Consider the following 13016-nt stretch of genomic DNA (forward strand, 5'->3'; position numbering starts at 1 on the left):
GCGAGCATTGCTGTTGCCAGATGTGCAAAACTGACAAATGCATTCAACGTTTCATATTTTGAAATCTGTCTTCATTTTGATATTATGGAGTATTTCGTTTGATTATTGTCAAAAAAACCCCAGTCAAATTGACGGGGATTCTGAGTAGCGTAGCGGTCTATTCCATTGCCTACCAACAAGGGGATCGCCGGTTCGAATCCCGACGTTACCTTCGGCCCTAGAGATATGGTGTGCAGGCCCACCCTGGTGGACACGCCCTGGCACCTATCAACCACTGCCCCGCTGCCTTGTGGGCGAGTCTGGAAGACATAAGGCTAAGGGAGCTCAACCCAACAGAAAAGCAAGCTGTGGCGGTACGCTTCGAGGCGGTTTCCGAAAAACTGGATTTCCGGCAGCCCCCTGCAGTTGTGTGGAGGTGCCGGTCGTCTAGGGATCCCCCTTGCCATCGAAACCATCTCCTCTACAATCAAGTCATGTGGCGTTGGGAGAAGCGCACCCCCCATGCCACTTTAAAAACCATCTCTGCGCAGGTATCTTCTGCTATCTGAGTCCTCAAAGACCCACAAATAGAAGAAGATGGTCATCATCGGGCACGATGGACAACCAGCAAGCAAGCGTGTGTGTGTGTGTGTGTGTGTGTGTGTGTGTGTGTGTGTGTGTTTAGCAGTATACCCACGACCTATGACACCTACGGCAGTAGGTGCTCGTCTGTGTTTGAGTTGTGCTAGTAGCCATGCAAACAACAGCAAGTAAAGACATAGATGGCTTTGGCATTCTCCAGCAATGTGGAGGCTTCAAACCTTCTTTTAACAAATATGAGGGAGTACACCGGTTACTGGCAGATGTTTGAGTGGATTACAAATGCCACAGGGGCTTGTTTTTATTTTATTTCGTTTATTCAAGTTTACTGCAGCTTGTCTTTCGTTAAATAGCCTGCTGGCCAACTAGACTCTACAGAACCGAATGTCCTCCACAAAGATTTATCACTGTTTCACATCGTGTTTGTCCTGTTACCAACAAAGTCCTATTAGCAACAAAATTACAGCCTTTGCTATTGTTTTATTTATTGTCCTTCAGCATTAAAATGTCTGGTAAATGGGATGCAGCATATTTGGCACACGTGAGTTTTTATTACTGAGTGTTAACGAAACGTCTACAAATCAACAACAGTGCACCTAAATCTAGAAAAAAAGGGGTGTTTGCCAAGATTGGGATTCAGGATACCGTATGTTTATGTGTTGGTGGTGCCTGCACCTCAGCATAAACAAGCTTTTCTGAAATTTTTTTCCCCCCACACTGGGAAAAAAAAAACGGTCTCATATTTTGTTTATTCCATAATGACAAGTTCACCAAGCAGGACTAAAAAAACAAAGTTAAATAAGTAACTGATGCTAAATAATAAAAGTTTGGTTTCTTTGATAAAAAGAGTTTTACTACAGAGCAAAGACGTGATGGGAATAAATCTTGGCTGTCCGTGGTGCTGAAACTGCGCCCGCCCATTGAACGCGCCCACCTGACATGTGAGCTGTCCATGGTGCTGAAGGTTGCCACGTTTTCGGACGGTTTAAGACTGAGAAAGAACATTTCCCTTTTAAATTTACCAATAGGTCCAACTACTCCCATCTTGTGGTTTGTTTCATGAGTGGTGCAAAGTACAAAATCCCTGGTCTTCCCCTTCTTTCAACCCAAATATTCACGCGCTGTGCTGAATAGAAATGGTGTAACGACTTCTAGCATTTTGCTCTTCCTGAAAACAATCAGGGTGGCACGGTGGCGCAGCGGTTAGCGCGGTCGCCCCACACCAGGAAGGTTCTGGGTTCGAGCCCCGGGGTAGTCCAACCTTGGGGGTCGTCCCGGGTCGTCCTCTGCGTGGAGTTTGCATGTTCTCCCAGTGTCTGCGTGGGTTTCCTCCGGGTGCTCCGGTTTCCTCCCACAGTCCAAAGACATGCAGGTGTGTGTGTGTGTGTGTGTGTGTGTGTGTGTGTGTGTGTGTGTGTGTGTGTGTGTGTCGGCCCTGTGATGGACTGGCGGCCTGTCCAGGGTGTCTCCCCGCCTGCCGCCCAATGACTGCTGGGATAGGCTCCAGCATCCCGCGACCCTGAGCAGGATGAGCAGTTTGGATAATGGATGGATGGATGGGAGGAACTGCAGGTTTCTGCACTACCGTGGTGTATTCCAGCACCCTAAATAGTAAAACAAAATACTCTAACCACCAGTGCATAAGGAACTATCTGTGCAAATATTCTGCTTGAGTGCAACGGCAGAGTGAAAAGTTAGAAGTATTTATAATTTATATACTGCTTTCAGAATTATAATCCTGAAAGCAGAATTTCACAGATTTTACGTGTGTCTCAAATGCATGATTTTAACATTTGACCTCTGAACCGCTGCTGCAGAGATGACAGAATTTAACCAATTTTCAGCAGTGCTTTTTTTTTTGTAAAAAAAAAAAAAAAGAAGAAAAAAAAAGATCTTGCTGGTGTCCAGGTAGCGTGGTGGTCTATTCCGTTGCCTACCAACACGGGAACCGCGGGTTCAAATCCCTATGTTGCCTCCGGCTTGCTCGGGCATCCCTACAGACACAATTGGCCGTGTCTGTGCGTGGGAAGCCGGATGTGGGTATGTGTCCTGGTCGCTGAACTAGCGCCTCCTCTGGTTGGCCGGGGCGCCTGTTCAGGGGGACGGGGTAACTGGGAGGAATAGTGTGATCCTCCCACGTGCTACATCTCCCTGGCGAAACTCCTCACTGCCAGGGGAAAAGAAGGGGCTGGTGACGCCACATGTATGGGAGGAGACGTGGTAGTCTGCAGCCCTCCCCGGATTGGCAGAAGGGGTGGAGCAGTGATCGGGACGGCTCGGAAGAGTAAGGTAATTGGCCGGATACAATTGGGAAGAAGAATAAAAAGACGGGGGGGGGGGGTAGACCTTGATAACGTCTCGAGCCACGTAATCTATAGCCGAACAAAAACATCATATTCACAACCGTAGAAGCAGCTTCCTATCCCTGCAGAAACGGCTATTACAACAAGAAGCAAATCTATTGTCTTTTATCACCCCACTGATTTCTGCGGCATGTAGGGAGGGTGGCAAAATCTCCCGCTACCTTAAATCCTGAACTCTCAGATAAAGTCAATGGGACTATCTAATCTCTACACCTCTGCAGGAAAATAAACCCTCCACCAGGAGTGGCACTCACTTCATTTCCTCATTACTCATCCTGCAGCCATGAAGATGAGAAGGGATTAGATAAACACATCCTTTCTGCCGTTCGCCTCTCACAGGCTGTTGTATGACGGCTGTGAGATGTCGAGATGTCCATCACTGTCACGTGCGCCGTGTCAAAGGTCGGCGTATGAAAGCACTGGGCAGTGTTTACTTCCTTACCTTTCTTTTTAAAAAATCTTTTTGTTCTACCTGCCGCCCTGTCGCTGCCATCACTCCCCTCCTCAGCTCTGCCTCTCCTTCCATTGAACACATCTCTGAAGGTGCCATTATCTTGCGGAAACAAGAGGACACTTGCCACGTGATCACCAGCGCCTACGTCACCCCTCCCTCATTTCCACTTCAATTCTTAAAAGAAGCGGAGGACAAAAACACGCTTTACACGCATGGAACAGCACAGCACGCTGCAGCGTCTGAACGGAAATTGTCTCTTCTTGTTAAGTCGAGGGATCCCCACAGAAGTGTGTGGTTCATGACATTTTCTTTTTTGTATTTGTATGTAGTAATACAACTCTACAGAGTCTGAGCAGACTTTCGAGTCGCGTTAGATAAGCAGCTCCGCTGGACTTTTTAGGCAGCTTTAACCTTTTGTATTAGTGAATGAAAAACCTACCAAGTAGAATTACTGATGTGGGTTTGAGTTGGAGGGGGGGGGGGCACAATCATATGCTAATCCCACAGTAGACACGTCAGACATGGAATATTTGATGGTTCCTATATTGTGGAGGGACTCTGCACACTTTACTGCTCATTTATAAATTTTTTTCCCTTACTTGAAATGAGGCAGGGTTATGAAAGACTGGGTTTGATGGACCTCCTTTAGGAAGAAGTTTCCGGCGGATCCTGGCTCCTCTTTCAGTAGTCTTGAGACTACAGGGCTGCAGAAGCTCCCACCACCATCTATCTTGCAGTAGTGATGCGGGGTTTTCCAAGCAATTCATCTTGGGGCAGGAGAGGCAGCGCAGGCAAAATTTAGAGACTGAGATTCTGATTATCATGGGCTGTCATGTCGGTGCCAGGTCTCTATATTAGAAACGAGAAGCTAGAGAAATTCCAAGGGCTGAGGGAAGAACTAGATCGGATATGGAAGGTGAAATCCACAGCAGTCCAAGCCATAATAGGAGCACTGGGGGCTGTGACCCCCAAACTGGGAGAGCGGCTCCAGCAGATTCCAGGGACAACATCTCAGGAAACAGGAATCAGGAACATTTATTTGTCATTTCATTTCATGCACGTGCGTACATGAAATGAATATATATATATATATATATATACACACACACACACACACACATATACACATGTGTATATATATACACATATACATATATATATATATAGTTTCCCCCAGCCCAAAGCAGTGCAACAGACAAAAACATACCCTAACTACAATAATATATATATATACAGATAGATATACAGATAGCTATACAGATAGATAGATAGATAGATAGATAGATAGATAGATAGATAGATAGATAGATAGATAGATATATCCAAATGAAGAAAAAACAACTGCAAAAACTACAAAAAAATCCATATCCAACATATCCAAGAAAGAAAAAAAAACAAAGAAAAAAAAACTGTCCAAGAGAGCGAACACCAGGATGACTGTTCGAACTGTCGATCTCCATGGGCTAGCAGTTAGCTTAGCCTGCCCCGCTTCCGCATTCTGGCAGACCGCCCTCGGTGTTTCCTCCTCGGGCACAGCTCCAGGTAGAACCGTGGTCCCTGGGCCCACTGGACACAGCAGACCAGGTTCTCCCAGCCAATCCATCGCCAGCTCTCCCAGCCATCAAACGAAGACACAAACGTAGACGCAGATGTGGACAAAGACACTGCATGGACGACCACCACAAACGCGAATTTGCGCCGCCATCTTCTCCCACCGGAAGCGGAAGTCTGAGGTCTCTGTTCGGAAGACTGCAGTCCTATGAACAGCTCAGATACTGCGCAGAACCCTCAAACGCCCAGGCCTCTGGCAGAGGACCCGAGCTTGAGGAAGACACAAATCAGCTTGGGTTGAACTGTTGTTTTATTACAAGGTACTAAGGAGTGAATAAGTTCCTATTGGCAGGGCATTCAAAGATATCATCTATGAACTGTGCATTTTAATATACAAATGACCAGTACAATAACACACACACACACACACACACACACACACACACACACACACACACACACACACACACACACACACAATTTGATCATCAGTGTAGACCAGCAGAGAGAGAGAGAGAGAGAGAGAGAGAGAGAGAGAGAGAGAGAGAGAGAGAGAGAGAGAGAGAGAGAGAGAGAGAGAGAGAGAGAGAGTGAGTAAGAAAAGAGCAAGGGAGATGTGAATAAGGAACTGGGAGTTCTTGGAGGTTTTCTGGGTTTAACCTTTGGTGTCTCTACATCTGGCTCTAAGCTTGACTCATTCGTCAATTCAGCCGTCATTTTACCAAGCATTTTTTTTTCATTTCGCCATTACAAAAACAGACGCACACAGACGCCCCTCTGCACACACACATGGTAGTGACACTAATACAACATATGTGTACACCTTGTGCACACGCATACACCCGCAAAACCATGCACGCAAATATGCAGACATGTGCACATACCGGCACCACACTAAGGCTTCCAGGAAAGGCGAGATGGAAGTCAGCTCCAGAAATAACTTTATGCACTACTAGTATTCACACCGTCTAGTCTGAACCCATACCCTTCCTGCAGGCACGCAAAATATATCCCCAAAATGTAGAGGACAGACTTACACCACAAAGAAAGACCGCCATCAGCATCACCACAGGAAGAGGAGCTGCAAATGAATAACACGAACATAGCTCGCAACAGAGGCCACTCTCAGGTGACCGGAACAAAAGACGAGCTACAAAAGGCTTGCACAAATACAGCCCCCAGCAAGTATACCTACTTGAACGACAGCCTGATGGAAAAGGAGAGGGAGTGGAAGTGAAGGAGCATGGGGTAAGCTGTGAAATGGCGGTGCAAAAACAAAATACCAACAGTACGACCTCATGGGACCGCGAAAGTCATCGTATCTCGGAACTGTTCATATGATGGCTTTAAAGCTGCTGATGCTGACTTTTTAGAGGGTAGCAATTTGTGCAGAACACCCCCCCCAAAAAAAATCTATAGCTGCACTGCATGTGCACAGAAGGTGATTGGCATTGGCATGAGTTAGGGACGCCCCTTTTCTGCTAATGGGTTGTTTATGGTGACGGGACAAGTGTTTTTTGTGAATGGGAAGACATACCCAGGAGCAACCAGACAGATATTTACTCTAAGTACATTAAAGTACATTTACTTAATGGATACCCATCAGTATAAAATGGAAATTTCACCAAATATGAGGAAGCATCCAGGTAGCGTAGCAGTCTATTCCACTGTCTACCAACATGGGGATCGCTGGTTCGAATCCCCATATTACCTCCGGCTTGGTCGGGGGTCCCTACAGACACAATTGGCCGTGTCTGCAGGCGGTAAGCCGGATGTGGGTATGTGTCCTGGTCACTGCAGTAACGCCTCTTCTGGTTGGTGGGGCCGCCTGTTCAGGGGGGAGGGGGAATAGCATGATCCTCCCATGCGCTACGTGCTCCTGGTGAAACTCCTCACTGTCAGGTGAAAAGAAGCAGCTGGTGACTCCACATGTATCGGAGGAGGCATGTGGTAGTCTGCAGCCCTCCCCGGATCGGCAGAGGGGGTGGGGCATCGACCGGGACGGCTCAGAAGAGTGGGGTAATTGGCTGGGTAAAACTGAGGAGAAAATGGGGGGGGGGGAATCCAAATGAAAAAAAAAAAGAAATAATATCACCAAATATGAAAAGATGGTGTTAAAAAAAAGTTACCAGCAGCATCTTTCACTGTAGCGAAAAAAAAATGTGGGTGAAATACATTTGCTCAGAATTTTACGAGGTGTCAGCCTTTGGCTTCCAGGCTTTTTGGTGCAGCATCGTGGCCCAGTGGTCAGCACTGTTGCCTCACAGCAAGAAGGTCCTGGGTTCGAACCCCAGGCCGTCCCAGGTCCTTTCTGTGTGGAGTTTGCATGTTCTCCCCATGTCTGCATGGCTTTCCTCCCACCATCAAAAACACGTGTGTTAGGGTTAATACTCCTGCCTGTGCCCCTGAGCAAGGCAATGGAAAGAAGAACTGGAGGTGGTCCCCGGGCGCTGCAGCTGCCCACTGCGTATAGGCGCAGTGGGCAGATGGATTAAATGCAGAGAACACATTCACTGTAGCCGAACAACCGTACATTGACAAAACAAAGTGGCTTTCTTTTTCATGCGACAGTTCAGAATTGGGCTCAGACTGCGATACAAACTTCGAAATACTTCACATTTTTCCAGCAACAACAAAGAAGTTACTCATTGAAGGGACCGGCACTCTGACAGGAATTGTTTTCGAGACCCCTACACATACCTGGCCTGCAGTACATCTGTCAGAAGTTGTTGACTCATGTAAACTGGGACACGAGCTCGTTTTACAGACCCCAGTGAAAAGCCCTATGACATTCACCAATATGACACCATCTATAGTAGCCGCCATTGGCCAAAAAAAAAAGTGGCTATGCTTTAGATATTTATGACAATTTAGCTTCCGCCCCTTATTTTCATTTCAATGGGATTTAAAAAATGTGTTTTATGGACGCCTCAGAACTTGTAACTACCGCTTTGTTCCCTTGATAAATCCTTGGGGCATACCGAAAGTTGCAACGCAACCTGAAAGTGAGCTCTGAAGCTCTCATCTGGGCTCCAGCTTCAGTAGCTTGTTTATTTTGAAAACCGGGTGGATCAGAGAGTTTAGGCGTAGGGTTCCCAGGGCCAGCAGGCCCGCCTTATCAAACACCACCAGGCTCCATGGCCAATCTCCAGCTTGTCTGTGAGCAGCTCCCCAACACGACTGGCTTGTAGTCGCTGATAAACGTCAGATTGTGGAGGTCTGAACAGGCTCCTGACTACAGACCTTTTTTCAAGGGGGCGAGGAGATGAGGATATGGCTGGAAAGGAGAGGAAACGAGTGGAGAGGAGAAAAGAGGAGATCGGAGGAAGAGGGAACAGGACAGCAAAGACAAATACTGTTGTAGGGAAATGAAGCCGGCAGCGCCTCATTGTTCTCCGGATGACGGGACACATCTGGGTCCCTGGCTGTATTACCTCCATTAACCACTTAATCAGCGCTCCGCATTAGCAGCTGAACCAAGGCCAGATCTCCAGCCCGGAGGGTTTAATAAGGGATGTGTTTTACTTTCTGCAAGCACATCCTAGATCAGCCATAAGAAACGGTTAAGGATGTGGACTGAATCCACTTTGAATATCAAGTTTCCTGTTTCGTTATATTTAAGGAAGAAAGGTAGACGGAGGGGTGTGCAGTGGGCAGCGCATGGCTTTGTGTAGAAAGATACAGAATAAATCATTATTTTAACTACTAAACTATTTTGTTTCATTAGAGTTTTTATTGCCCATGGGATTTCCATTACGACCGGGATTTCACCCCTAACTAAAACGACCATGGGCGGTCCAAATGACGGCCGGTTTTTAAACTCTATATTCTGTCAAGATAAACACCCAGTTGAGATATTAACACACTGCATATGTTAGTATGTCTGTTAGAAAACGACTGACACCAAAATTAACATTTTAACAACTATAATGACGACGGGTTGTTTCTATTTGGATCATATCAGGCGGTGTGTTTCCACTATGGGGCCTTTATGATTATATAAGCATGTGAAGGCCACGCACCCCACAGCTAGGGATCCATATGCCACTCATGCAAATTAAATAAAGCGTGATCGATATTGTGGATCCATCCACCGATTGCATACTTCCTTGGTTTGGCCCACCGTAGAAATCCCTCTAGGAGAGGCAATACAGAAGGGATTATTATATTCAGCCATTGGAGCACCCGGAGATACATACAGAATGAAATGGCTGCGTGATGGTTCAAAAGAATTATAAAATGTATTCAAAATGTTTTATACAGTGAATTGTATGCTACCTGTGATAATCCGACTGAAGAAAACAGCGGTTGACAAATGTAATACGAATGAGACCACTCGGGAGGGTAATTGCTGCAACCCCCCCCAATCCATCATTTCTTTATTTTCAAAATCACATTCACACATTCAAGGACATCGACGAAAAAGCAGGAACGTATGCTTATACACATATCAATTTATGCTAACTATATGCTCTCTCTCTCTCTCTCGCCGTCTCTACTCCTCTCATTCACATTCAAATGCAAACAAAACACACACACACACACACACACCTGTTCACTTTTCTCCCTCTCAGATACACACACACAGACGCTGTGTGTGTGTCTATATTTATATATATATATACACACACACCCACACCCACACACACATATACACACACACACACATATATGTATGTATGTATGTATGTATGTATGTATGTATGTATGTATGTATGTATGTATGTATGTATGTATGTATGTATGTATGTATGTACACTACCGTTCAAAAGTTGGGGATCACATTGAAATGTCCATATTTTTGAAGGAAAAGCACTGTACTGTTCAATGAAGATAACTTTAAACTAGTCTTAACTTTAAAGAAATACACTCTATACATTGCTAATGTGGTAAATGACTATTCTAGCTGCAAATGTCTGGTTTTTGGTGCAATATCTACATAGGTGTATAGAGGCCCATTTCAAGCAACTATCACTCCAGTGTTCTAATGGTACAATGTGTTTGCTCATTGGCTCAGAAGGCTAATTGATGATTAGAAAACCCTTGTGCAATCATGTTCACACATCTGAAAACAGTTTAGCTCGTTAGAGAAGCTACAAAACTGACCTTCCTTTGAGCAGATTGAGTTTCTGGAGCATCACATTTGTGGGGTCAATTAAACGCTCAAAATGGCCAGAAAAAGAGAACTTTCATCTGAAACTCGACAGTCTATTCTTGTTCTTAGAAATGAAGGCTATTCCATGCGAGAAATTGCTAAGAAATTGAAGATTTCCTACACCGGTGTGTACTACTCCCTTCAGAGGACAGCACAAACAGGCTCTAACCAGAGTAGAAAAAGAAGTGGGAGGCCGCGTTGCACAACTGAGCAAGAAGATAAGTACATTAGAGTCTCTAGTTTGAGAAACAGACGCCTCACAGGTCCCCAACTGGCATCTTCATTAAATAGTACCCGCAAAACACCAGTGTCAACATCTACAGTGAAGAGGCGGCTGCGGGATTCTGGGCTTCAGGGCAGAGTGGCAAAGAAAAAGCCATATCTGAGACTGACCAATAAAAGAAAAAGATTAAGATGGGCAAAAGAACACAGACATTGGACAGAGGAAGACTGGAAAAAGTGTTGTGGACGGATGAATCCAAGTTTGAGGTGTTTGGATCACAAAGAAGAACGTTTGTGAGACGCAGAACAAATGAAAAGATGCTGGAAGAATGCCTGACGCCATCTGTTAAGCATGGTGGAGGTAATGTGATGGTCTGGGGTTGCTTTGGTGCTGGTAAGGTGGGAGATTTGTACAGGGTAAAAGGGATTCTGAATAAGGAAGGCTATCACTCCATTTTGCAACGCCATGCCATACCCAGTGGACAGCGCTTGATTGGAGCCAATTTCATCCTACAACAGGACAATGACCCTAAACACACCTCCAAATTGTGCAAGAACTATTTAGAGCAGAAGCAAGCAGCTGGTATTCTATCGGTAATGGAGTGGCCAGCGCAGTCACCAGATCTGAACCCCATTGAGCTGTTGTGGGAGCAGCTTGACCGTATGGTACGCAAGAAGTGCCCATCCAACCAATCCAACTTGTGGGAGCTGCTTCTGGAAGCGTGGGGTGCAATTTCTCCAGATTACCTCAACAAATTAACAGCTAGAATGCCAAAGGTCTGCAATGCTGTAATTGCTGCAAATGGAGGATTCTTTGACGAAAGCAAAGTTTGATGTAAAAAAAATCTTATTTCAAATACAAATCATTATTTCTAACCTTGTCAATGTCTTGACTCTATTTTCTATTCATTTCACAACATATGGTGGTGAATAAGTGTGACTTTTCATGGAAAACACAAAATTGTTTGGGTGATCCCAAACTTTTGAACGGTATTGTATGTATGTATGTATGTATGTATGTATGTATGTATGTATGTATGTATGTATGTATGTATGTATGTATGTATGTATGTATATATATATGTATACACACATACATAAACACAGACATGCATGCTTACTATAGCTCACCCTCCCTCCTGTCTTCAGCAGACAGTGTTTGAATGCTATATTTTTTGCTCTATAACCAGTGGCATTAATTCAGACTGCAGCCCAGAACTAATCAAAACCTGCGCCTCCATCTAACTTAAGGTCTAAACTGAAGGTTCTCCCTTCTTTAATCTCCAACGCAGTCATGATACAAACAGACACCAACTATCATCCATGCATGTGACTGATGCATGAGGACTTTTACTGGAGTCAGACTGCACTGAAGGGACCTCTGATTTACTTCAGGTTGTCACCGTGGCCCCACAGGTCGTGACTGGTCAAACCATTGACTGTATGTTTTCTTGGCTGCGTAACCTGAGTCTGGTGTGACGAAGGAGAACGCCAAGAGGCTGTCTGACTTCTCATGGACTAGAGACAGACTGGATATTGAACACCTTTCCGATTCAATCTTCACTCATTATTGCTCTGCCAATGGACCTGGCTCCTAATGACCTTACGACACAAAGCGAGCTGCCCAGTAGCGACATGTTTACTGTACCCAACAATGCAGCTTTGCATGCACGCGCAAATGAGGTACAGCAAGCTGTTTAAGCCAAGTGGACATCCATCTATGCATCCATTATCCAAGCCGCTTATCCTGAACAGGGCTGCGGGATGCTGGAGCCTACCCCAGTAGGCATTGGGAGGGGAGGCAGGGAGACACCCTGGACAGGCTGCCAGTCCATCACAGGGCCGTACCAAAATGAACAAGCTGTCCTTAATATTTTTTTTTCTTTTAGTTTTTCTCCCCAGTTGTACTTGGCCAATTACCCCACTCTTCCCAGCCCACCTGGTCACTGGTCCACCTCCTCTGCTGATCCGGGGAGGGCTGCAGACTACCACGTGCCTCTTCCCGATACACGTGGAGTCGCCAGCTGCTTCTTTTCACCTGACAGTGAGGAGTTTCACCGGGGGGGACATAGCGCATAGAAGGATCATGCTATTCCCCCCAGTTCGCCCTCCCCCCTGGACAGGTGCCCCGACCGACCAGGAGAGGTGCTAGTGCAGCGACCAGGACACATACCCACATCCGGAAGTCGGGCCACAACCAATCGTAGGGACGCCCGACCAACACGGGGATTCGAACCGGTAGGTAGGTTCACATAGGCAACGGAACAGACCGCTATGCTACCCGGATGCCCCCCCCCCCCCCACGTTGTCCTTAATTCTAATCAGCTGTAGTGTGCAAAGTATATTTTTACATTTCACATTGCTGGATAATTTGACATACACAGATACCCAAATTACACACAGAACTCATATATGAAATATATTCAACACATTCACTGCAAGATGACACAACTGGTCATGAAAACAAATGCATTTGCTGAATGATACATTTCTGCTCTTCTATAAAGGCTGTCTCTGTGGGCGGATTTCCATAACAGAATCCACAAATTAACTGTATTGCAATTTAGTGTGTGTGTGGGGGGGGGGGTGACTAGAGTAGTGTGAAAGTGAGGAATGCAGGGAATCTGTCATTTAGATGGCACAAGAAGAATGAAGAGCAGGGAAGATTGCACTTCATACAAGGCCCCAAGCT

General features: G+C 45.7%; 1 protein-coding gene across 1 annotated transcript in view; it reads right to left on the reverse strand.

The window, feature by feature from the left end:
- si:dkey-112m2.1 (transmembrane protein 132C) overlaps nt 1-13016 on the reverse strand; it is a 231583-nt gene that overhangs the window by 120948 nt on the left and 97619 nt on the right. The gene's annotated exons all lie outside the window — the stretch shown is intronic.

Source organism: Lampris incognitus, chromosome 12 (assembly GCF_029633865.1).
Source record: "Lampris incognitus isolate fLamInc1 chromosome 12, fLamInc1.hap2, whole genome shotgun sequence".
NCBI lineage: Eukaryota > Metazoa > Chordata > Actinopteri > Lampriformes > Lampridae > Lampris > Lampris incognitus.